Source organism: Panulirus ornatus, chromosome 8 (assembly GCF_036320965.1).
Source record: "Panulirus ornatus isolate Po-2019 chromosome 8, ASM3632096v1, whole genome shotgun sequence".
NCBI lineage: Eukaryota > Metazoa > Arthropoda > Malacostraca > Decapoda > Palinuridae > Panulirus > Panulirus ornatus.
In genome coordinates, this window is record NC_092231.1 from 40,990,144 (window position 1) to 41,001,285 (window position 11,142).

General features: G+C 39.6%; 1 long non-coding RNA gene across 1 annotated transcript in view; it reads right to left on the reverse strand.

Moving 5' to 3' along the window:
• Positions 1–567: 567 nt before the first annotated feature.
• The window catches only part of LOC139749689 (uncharacterized), an 87,941-nt gene continuing 77,366 nt past the window's right edge, over positions 568–11,142 (reverse strand). The window contains exon 3 of the long non-coding RNA XR_011713015.1: positions 568–875. This is a non-coding gene — a long non-coding RNA (uncharacterized lncRNA). The remainder of the gene's footprint in view (positions 876–11,142) is intronic.

Genomic DNA, 11,142 nt, shown 5'->3' on the forward strand with positions numbered 1-11,142 from the left:
CAGGATTTCTTTGCCCATCCACAAAGTTACATAAAGGAATCGCTTTTTGTACCTTTATATAAAACTGAATGTGGAGTGTGTGTCACCACACACCAAGCTTTTTCATCTCTTTCATTATCTTTTCCTATATCCAGGCTCAGGAAGAGTGAATAATGAGTCTATGTCAATCACGATTTCAGTGGGTAATGGGTCAATAATCCATGGACGTGATTCGATGGACATAAGGAGGCTTTAAGAGAGTATGAGAATTCACACGAGATAGTGATTCGAAGCTTCACTGGAAAGTGACTCAATAAGTTCACAGGAAAGCGATTGTCATTCAGCGGAAATTATCCGTCTTAAGAGTCCCGAATTCCATGACCATGGAACACGTTGAATGGGCCCAGGGCACTGCAGCGATAGCGCTAAGTCTTGAAGACTCCAAAGCCTGGTAATTTGGGGTTCTGATAACTGCAATGTTTCACATGGCTGTTCAATCATCTATACCCTCGTTATTTTCCGCATAACGCTTTTACGCCCGTTAGATTTCGTCAGAATTATACGATGGCTTGTAAAACTCATGCCTTTTCCTTTATTGCCTTTTTACTACAAAGAATTACAGATAATTACGATATGATTTATCAGGTCTTCTGTTATCTGTCTTTTACATGCATCCTACTTTTTCTTTCACAGTCATACGCTGGCTACCTCCCTTTTCCCCTTGTCTTCCAACCCGTGCTTATTCCGTATCTTCCAATAAAACCTTATCAATAAGCTGCAAAGATGACCCTAATCTTGCCCATCTCAGATGCAATCTCCACCAACTTTAGTTCCTCTGAGAGTTTGTCCATTTCTGCCAATCTGGTCTCTTGCCTCCATGATAATCCCAGTCATATCTGAATTATAGGGTACAAAGACAAAATCGTTACGACAAGAGAAATATATCAATATCCTTTTAATCTAATCATTTTAATCTAATCCTTTTAATCTAACTCTTTTAATCTAATCCTTTTAATCTAATCGAAAAAAGAGAGTAGACAATGTGTGCAACAAGGAAAATTATCGAAAGAGACGTAATTTTTCATTATGATAGGAGAGAGGAAATAACAGGTGTCTTTCAAACATATCTAAATCAGAGAGAACAAGTGTGTGTGTGTGTGTGTGTGTGTGTGTGTGTGAGTGAGAGAGAGAGAGAGAGAGAGAGAGAGAGAGAGAGAGAGAGAGAGAGAGAGAGAGAGAGAGAGAGAGAAAATATTCCCTCAATGGCCCAGTTCTCTGTTTTTAACGCTACCTCGCTAAAGCGGGAATTGGCAAATAGTATGAAAGATATATATATATATATGTATCATTTATCTGCCCATAAAGCTCCCCTGCAGGCAACAGCATCTCCTCTTGCTCCCCTCCTCAGGCGCCTTGCTAATGAAAACTGACGCAAATGTGGGATCTGATAATCAACCTCCGTCTGCTCAATACCCCGTAATAGGATCCACAAGGGTAGAAATGATGGTAGGTTGTATTCCAGGAGGTGTACAGATCCCAGTATATTCCGCATAGTGGTCAGCCTTGCCGAGAATTAGCTTCCTTCTCTTACCTTTGAAAGAAAATCTTTTTTTTTCTCAGCGTTTTTTTTTATTAACACTTTCCTCATTTCCTGTATGCATTTGGCTCATACCTTCAACCTTGGAAGGCCTTGATACTGTGGATATTCTTTTAGATATCGTTTAGATGAGACTTGTCATTATGGACAGAGGCATATCCCACAGTACATTGTCATGCTTCTACCATCACACTTTACTAGTCTTCAACCTTTCTGTTTATCCGTTAAATACAATATATATATATATATATATATATATATATATATATATATATATATATATATATATATATATATATATATATATATATATATATATATATATATATTTATTATACGTTGTCCCTGTCTCATGCGTCAGCACGGTAGCGCAAGGAAAAAGACGAAAGAATGGCCCAACCCACCTACAACCACATGTATATACATACACGTCCACACACGCACATATACATACCTATACATCTCAACTTATACATGTATATACACACACAGACATATACACATATACACGTACATGATTCATACTGTCTACCCTTATTCATTCCCGTCGCCATCTCACCACACATGAAATGGGAGGGTATTGATTGAGAGGGTGAAGGCATGTACAGTGCACCAGATTGGGGAAGAGCAGTGTGGTTTCAGAAGTGGCAGAGAATGTAGGGATTAGGTGTTTGCTCTGAAGAATGTATGTGAGAAATGGAGAAAACTGGAGGAAGTGAAGTGTTTCAGATATCTGGGAGTGGATTTGGCAGCGGATGGAACCTTGGAAGCGGAAGTGAGCCAAAGGGTGGGGGAGGGGGTGAAAGTTCTGGAAGCGTTGAAAAATGTGTGGAAGGCGAGAACATTAACTCGGAAAGCAAAAATTGGTATGTTTGAAGGAATAGTGGTTCCAACAATGTTATATGGTTGCGAGGCGTGGGCTATAGATAGAGCTGTGCGGAGGAGGGTGGATGTGCTGGAAATGAGATTTTTGAGGACAAATATGTGGTGTGAGGTGGTTTGATCGAGTAAGTAATGAAAGGGTAAGGGAGATGTGAGGTAATAAAAAGAGTGTGGTTGAGAGAGCAGAGGAGGGTGTTTTGAAATGGTTTGGTGACTTGGAGAGAATGAATGAGGAGAGATTGATAAAAAGGATATATGTGTCATAGATGGGGGGAACGAGGAGAAGTGGGAGACCAAATTGGAGGTGGAAAGATGGAGTGAAAAAGATTTTGAGCAATCGGGGCCTGAACATGCAGGAGGGTGAAAGGCGTGCAAGGAATAGAGTGAATTGGAACGATGTGGTATACCGGGGTCGACGTGCTGTCAGTGGATTGAACCAGGGCATGTGAAGCGTCTGAGGTAAACCATGGAAAGTTGTGTGGGGCCTGGATGTGGAAAGGGAGCTGTGGTTTCGGTACATTACACATGACAGCTAGAGACTGAGTGTGAACGAATGTGGCCTTTATCGTCTTTTCCTAGCGCTACCTCGCGCGCATGCGGGGGAAGGGCGATGTCATTTCATGTGTGGCGGGATGGCGACAGGAATGAATAAGGGCAGCAAGTATGAATTCTGTACATGTGTATATATGTATATGTCTGTGTGTGTTTATATATGTATACGTTGAGTTGTATAGGAATGTATATGTGCTGTGTGGACGTGTATGTGTTTACATGTGTATGTGGGTGGGTTGGGCCAATCTTTCGTGTGTTTACTTGCGCTACCTCGCTAACGCGAGAGACAGCTACAAAGTATGATAAAATAATATATATATATATATATATATATATATATATATATATATATATATATATATATATATATATATATATATATATATATGCGGATAAAGTGCATAGAAACGCGCACCTTCATAAAACATATATGAAAGAATGTATGTATATGAATATATATTTTTTTTGGCGTTGGGGATCCAGTCACGGACATGAGTCCATATCAAGGCTGAGTCTTAATTGAAACAGTGTGTGGTAAAAAAAAAAAAAAAAAAGGAAGAAGAGACAAGGAAAAGTATCTACGACTTTTGGAGGAAGTGAAAACATGTCTTTCAAATCTAAATGAGCAAGTTCATAGTTACTGACAAAGACATGAGAGGGTAGAGAGTTCTAAAGCTTCGAGGCGTAGGAGAAGAAACAGTTATCAAAACGGCTGACTCTTCAGTTGCAAACGGCCACACAGTAATCATATGACGCAGCAGTTTGCCGTGTATCGTTTGGTCTAGCTCGTAGTGGGAGCACACAAGCAGCCAGCTCTCTGAAGCAAAAACCAATGTAATACATACAGAAGATAGAAAATGAACCAACATTATTGTGTGGGGCAAGCGGGTCAAGTTTTAAAGTTAGCCTGGGAGAGTTTATGAATCGTACAACTTTCTATTCACCTCTGGCAAGTAAGAGTGTAGGGGTAGAGCCATCCCAAATGCGAGAGCAAAACTCTATACAAGGACGAATCAATCCTTTGTATAAGCGGAACAACTGTTCAGAAGAGCAGATAGCCCGGCATTTAAACAGGACTCCAAGTTTATTAGCGGCAGACTTTGCTCTTTCCGTAGAGCAGTATTTCTAATTTGAATTGGATGTTACTGTAATACTTAGAATGTACATTGAGCCGAGATGACACAGCACATGGATTATGTAATGAGTTACCTGGAACTCTAGGGTTTCGTCCTCACTTCCTATCAAACAAGAGTCAGCTACGTAAAGAAGACTTGAAATGAGTGTGATGGCCTGACTGTGTAATACCTAATATACTTATATGTCTTGCAATGATCTAACAAAGACCCTCTGTAGCTTATCTTAACCCATGAACATTATAGTTCATAGGATGAACATCTAGACCACAGTAATTCAATCTCTTTTATCATGGAAATGAAAATTGAGCTTTTGAGCTCTTGTTGGTTGGAGTAGGAGAAAATGGTGAACGATAAGATTCCAGTGACCAGTATACTCGACTTGGGAATCCGAAAATAGATCTTACAGGAGGTGGGTGTCCCTTCTCACCCCATATCCGGGCTCTCTAACCCTAGACATAGTGGTCTGTTGCCCAGAGGGAGCTGTGAGGTAGGGAGACGAATCGAGGTTGATGGGAAGGCCTAAAGGTGGATGGGATTCACGAGGGATTCCACCTACCGCTGCCCAAGACCTATTTGGAATTGACTTGTTCCAGGGGCACAAGCGTTTGGGTATGTGTGGGATTCAGGGTGTTTAGACAACAAACATACAGTCTCTCGTTCTCACACGACTCGTTGTTCTTAATTCTACATTTTCCTGCGGTGAACGGCATGCACACGCCGGGTCTTCTTTTTCTTCTTTTTGTTGAAAAGATGGGCCCTCCATGGTGTCATGGTTAACGTTACTGACCATAAATCAGCACGGTCTTATGGGATCGAATCTTCGGCGCGGCAGTCGGCCCACACCAAACCCAGGTCTTTATCATCCCTCAGAGTTGGCCAACCAATGGCAAACTGGCTTGGGCTGACGTGTGTGTGTGTGTGTGTGTGTGTGTGTGTGCATACACACATATGAGTTTAAACATGGTATAAATATATATATATATATATATATATATATATATATATATATATATATATATATATATATATATATATATGGAAACAGTTTGTTCTTTTGGTATTATAAAACTAGATATTTTATTACCATATGCAGATGATCTGGTAAGCCACGCTGACACACAGGGCCATTAGGTGTTGATGTATGAAAATGCGATGTGTGAATTACTAGCGTGATATTGTGTATTTCAACGAAAATGTATGCGTGGTGATGATTTATGATAACCCGACGCTCAGCACGGCAATAGAGTGTATGAAAACGAGGCCATATCGCCGAAGGGGAAATGCTTTGTGGTATTAATATTAGAGACTACTGTAAACTGTTATATTAGCTGCAGGCCTGGGAGTCCGAAGTGTTAAAGATGTGTAAAAGGAATCGAATACTTTATACTATAATCGGAATCGATATTCTTATGTCCTAGAATTACAGTAGAGATTTTATGATCATATTAGATGGAGACTTCCGACCACATGATACATGATGACAATTCAGGTGCAAAGTCTTTTTCAGAAAAAAATCTTTGGAAAACAAGAAAACTATAAAGACTTTCGAGGCAGTTTTGAAAACAGTGTACTAGAGAGAACTGTATAGATGTCACTACCGCTGTTGTAGGCTATAACATTGCTACGCTACACAGGGAAGACTGGCCACCCGTCCCAGAAAACGTTAGCCCAACCATCTCTAATGAAATGAGGCGACGTTTGTGCATTTGCGACTGAAATAATATCCTTTAATAAACAATCTTACAATGACTTCTGAACCTGGGAACCCACAGTGAATAATCTCTTACCACAGTTATTACAGTATGTAAAAAGCTTCTTACCTTTGGTCGTGTTCCCTTTCTTGTTTCTGGCCCAGGAATTGTAAGATCTCTCTTCTTTTAACCTGCCAGCCTCTCTCGTCTCCTCATTACGCCCCCATTATCCGAGATTCCCTGACCGTAATCACTGTTACTTTGAGCGAAAGGCTGCTCATCTCTCATTCTCTTCCCTCCCTCCGACTCTCGCTAAGACCTGAGATAAATCATCTCCATATCCTTGGTAATTAAACTCATGTTTTGTATCCATTAACAATTACGAAGACTTGACGGAGTTTTTTTTTTTTTTATATTCCTCCTCCTTCAGCTCCTCTGTTATAATCCCACTGGCTTTTTTCCCCCTCTCCACAGATTTGACTGCATTTGAGACCTTATCTACCTGGAGTTAAAGGTGATTTCCCCCTAATAAATGGTAGGAAGTAGTTTTTTAATTCTAGCCGTAGATAATTGGCGTAATAAGGTGCAATCAAGTCCACAATATCTGGCGTAGAGAGACAGAGGTTTCGGAGTGGAATAACGGGATGATCATTGGTACTGGATGGAGGTTAGTTTAGTCCAGTGGTCTAGGCTCTCCTAGATGGAGGCTGGCTGAGTTCAGTAGTCTTGGCTCTATGGAATGGTGGCTGGCTTAATCCAGTGGTCTTGGCTCAGTTCACTGTGGGTGTTTTCCTGACTCTGCTCACTGTGGGAGTTCGTTGTCAGGCGACTCTGTAGATAATGTCACTGTTGCTGTGTAAATAATGCCAATGTTGCTCTGTAAATAATGTCACTGTTGCTCTGTAAATAATGTAACTGTTGCTCTGTAAATAACGTCACTGTTGCTCTGTAAATAACGTCACTGTTGCTCTGTAAATAATGTCACTGTTGCTCTGTAAATAACGTCACTGTTGCTCTGTAAATAACTTCAATGTTGCTCTGTAAATAATTTCACTGTTGCTCTGTAAATAACGTCACTGTTGTTCTGTAAATGATGTCACTGTTGCTGTTTCCTGCAGTCATTTTTTGGCTTCTGTTGCTGTGCGCTGCTGTTGTAGATGCTGCCTTGATAAAGGTATTGTAGTTTCTGCTGCTGCTGTTATTGTTGTGTCTAGTCGTGCTGCTGTTACTTCCGGTGCTGTTGCTTCATATACATCTTCTGTTTGTCGTTCGGATGGTTTGTGAGGCTGTTTTCATTGCTGATACTGTTAATGCTGCTGTTGTGGACTCAGATACATCTGTTGTTGCTTGCTGCTGTTGCTGTCAGAATTACTGAAGATTCTACTATTGCGATTATTACTCCCATGGAGATGTCTGACTCTGCTGTTGTTACTGTTGCTGATAAATGGTGCTATTGGGGTAACCTGTGACCTCAAGTGCTCCTGTTCCTGTTGCGGTTCTTGAAGTTACTGTTGTTGCTACTACGACAGCTGCTGTTGTTGCAGTAGTGACTTTTGGTCTTGTTTTGTGCCACTGTCATTGTTACCACTACTTTGGTAATTGCTACTGCTATGGGGGCAGTTTTCTTTGGTTACTGTTGTTCCTGTTGTTGTGTGTGCTGTTGCAATCGTTCCTGCTCCTTTTTGACTGCAGTTGTTACTGTTACTGGGTTCGCTTATGCTCCTGTTACTAGTGATACTGTTGATGCTACTGCTAGAGGGGCACAGTAAGTGCCACAATAAGCCTTTGTTGCTGAGAAGATACTGAGCAGAAAGTATATAATTCTCTCCTACAGAGAAAATCATAGCAATAATGATAATGATGATAGTGATAAAGGTATTCATAATCATAATGATAATAATAGCAATAATGATAATGATAACAATAATAATAATGATATGATAATAATAATAATAATAATGATAATAATAATAATGATAATAATAACAGTAATAATAATAATAATGATAATAATAATAATAATAACAATTATAATAATAATGACAATAATAATAATAATAATAATAATAATGATAATAATAATAACAACAATTATAACAATAATGATAATAGTAATAATAATAGAATAATGATAATAATGATAATGATAATAATAATAATATTGGTAATAATAATAATAATGATAGTAATAATGATAATAATAATAATAATAATAATAATAATAATAATGATAATAATGATAATAATAGTAATAATAATAGTAATAATAATAATGATAATAATAATAATAATAATAATAATAATAATAATAATAATAATAATAATAAAAGAATAATGATAATAGTTATGCCACCTGTAACAAACAAACTTAAGTCTTCTGGTACATTTGGTACAATTGTTCTAACTTATTGTTCACTTTTTGCTTATATGATACTTGCACTAGTACTGGAACCACAGTCACTCTTGCGACCACCAATACTTATACTAATACTACTTTTACAGTCACTGTGACATACTACTATAGTCACAGCTGCTGTTTATACTACACCTTCCTCTGCTGGTAATACCGACGTCACTGCAATTGTCCCAGTGATTTTCACTACGACCACTGCAACAAACCACCATCACCAGACTCTAACACACCCCGAGTCCAACAACCCTCAAATTATACGATGAAATTTTACGACACCCAACCATGCCTGATGCACGTACACAGGAGGCATTAAGCATTCCACGTACACAGCTCTACATGCATGTATTCACGCGGGACTTTCAGTGTTCAGTGACCTCCCAACACAGCCATGACTTCGAGGTAACAGTTATAGTTTGCATGGGTTGATAACTTCTCCGTTACCCTGGAGATATGGCATATCATCCGCTCTTGTTCCCATCGCGACTCCCCAGACACATACGACTCCACGCTGATGCTTTAACGTGTATATATATGTCTATTGAGTACAACCACAGAACCGTGATCAGACGCAGAATTACGAGGAGACGTTGAAGTATATATTGTTAAATGTATCTGTTCAACAGAAGTAAGTCCATGAATCTGTTTATAGCCTTGACATCAGCTCTCTCTCACAACTACAACACCCTCCATAACAACCTTACCAAGACTTCACAGCTAGACTAGCGCCGACCAGCGAAACTAAGATCGTAGTCATACACACATCAGCCTCGCTTCAAACCGTATTCGACCCCTATTGACTCACAAGGGCCCCAACCCTCTTCAGACTGCTCAAATCACCGAGCTTCTTGGTGTTACCAGGAGTATTGACCTAAGCCGTAAGGAGCACTTCAGTATGATCATCACCAGCTATGAACACTGTGTTCTTCATAGACTCAAGACGGAAGTCTGACCGACATTTGACACGCCGAACGTTAATTTCATTTATGACAGGACGAAAAGTTACAGGGTCCGGTGCCTCTGTATCTACTAATGGTTGTATAGAATAAATGAACTGAACTGCTCTTACCGAGGATATAAACGAATGAGAATTACCTTGTAGTATTTACCTCACAGAAGTCCCAGAAAGCAAAACCTGATGAAGGCTTCTGATATATCATGTCATGTTGCAAGGAGAAAAACACATGCGTATGTCAAACCTTAAGTCTGGGTACAGGATTTTGCCAGCCACGTAAAAGTAGGCTTGAGGCTGATTCTAGCGCCATATGCATACATTTCACTGTATTATTCACTTTATTCACTTATCTTTAAGTGATAAAAGTGTACTTCCACGGCAAGAAGCTTAATACATTCAACTCTCAATATACACCAGTGTGCAGAGGCATAATCAAACACATCCAACTGAATCCATTGTATAATCGAGTGCTACAGAAGCTTCATCAATCCTGTAAGGACAATCGAATCTAGGATGATATTAGTATCCTCCTGCAACACTCTCATTGAACTGTCATATAATTCCCCAAAAGGGAATTGTCAGAAGGCCTTGAATTGAAAATATAAGGTTACTGAGTGGTATAATTGCCCCGTGATCGTTTGAAAAGCTCCTAACTCATCTTTTTTTTTAGAATCATATGACTTTTCTATCAATTACTTGCCACGTTTATTTGTAACCAGTCTCCTCTTTGATGTAACAACATCGCAGAGTCGATCCCTTTCGTGTAATTAGAAATGATCCAAGTGCTTTATGCAGATACAAATACAGAGGTACTCGAAGAGCAACAGACCACTGGATTCTTTCGAGACTATTTATGAAGGTAGAAGGGATCAGAAACTCTGCGACTGATGACGCAGGAGGAAAAGAGTGTATACATATGACTTAAAGAAAACTACCTGTAAACTATACATGTAGTTACGGAGTCGAAAATAATGTCCGTTGAAGACGTGATGCGAAGAACGTACCAAGTTTGTCTTCAAACTCTTTTTCTGATGGTGATCTTAACTGTTCCAAGGAGTAAATCATTCCGTATGTTAACAGTACTGTGAAAGATAAAGCACCTCGCCTCATTCGAGGCAAAACGTTTGCCGAGAGGTCATCTTGGACGCTCGTCACTGTGCTTCCTTCTATCTAAGTCTTTTCTCAAATAGAGCGACCAAAACCCAACTTGATACTTAGGGTGTGGACGCACCGGTTAATTGTAAAATGTGAAGATCTTTCCCTAGATTCAATTTCGAAATCCTTACAGACGAATTAAAGAATTTTGTCCGCCTTTTCCACTAGCCTAGACCAAGCCTCCTTGGCAAACATATGCACCTTGTCACTGCCATGAAATCTAGTATGTAGTGGCATCTGTGCGAATGAGCTGATTTTCATTTTTACTGGCTCACAGACGATGCATCTTCGTATCCCGTACTATCTTCCTACATGAAACATGAGGAGAGTTGAGCAAGGCAAGAGCACTCTTTGAGTCTAAGATAACCAATCCACTACCGTCTCTGTTGACGAGATGGCCAGGTGTAGTATTCATTCCTACCAGCTCGCATTGCGTGGTACTTAGCCAGTCTTTTTAAGTCTAAATGCCTTGGAAAAAGTACGCTTATGCTCCTCAGAACCACTACTAGCACATCTCGCTAGCCCCGTTGACTGAAGAGAAACAACAGAATACGTAATTCTACAGATTCAATAGCTTCGAGAGTCAACATTTTCAGTTCAAGGTATATCAAGATGTTCCTCTCATATATTCTAACTTCACCTGCTGTATATGTACGAGTTCTTCCCTCTAACAGCTTATCATAGGATATATATATAAGCAAAGTATATACATGTGTATGTGGGTGGGTTGGGCCAATTTTTTGTTTGTTTTCTTGCGCTACCTCCCTAACGCGGGAGACAGTGAC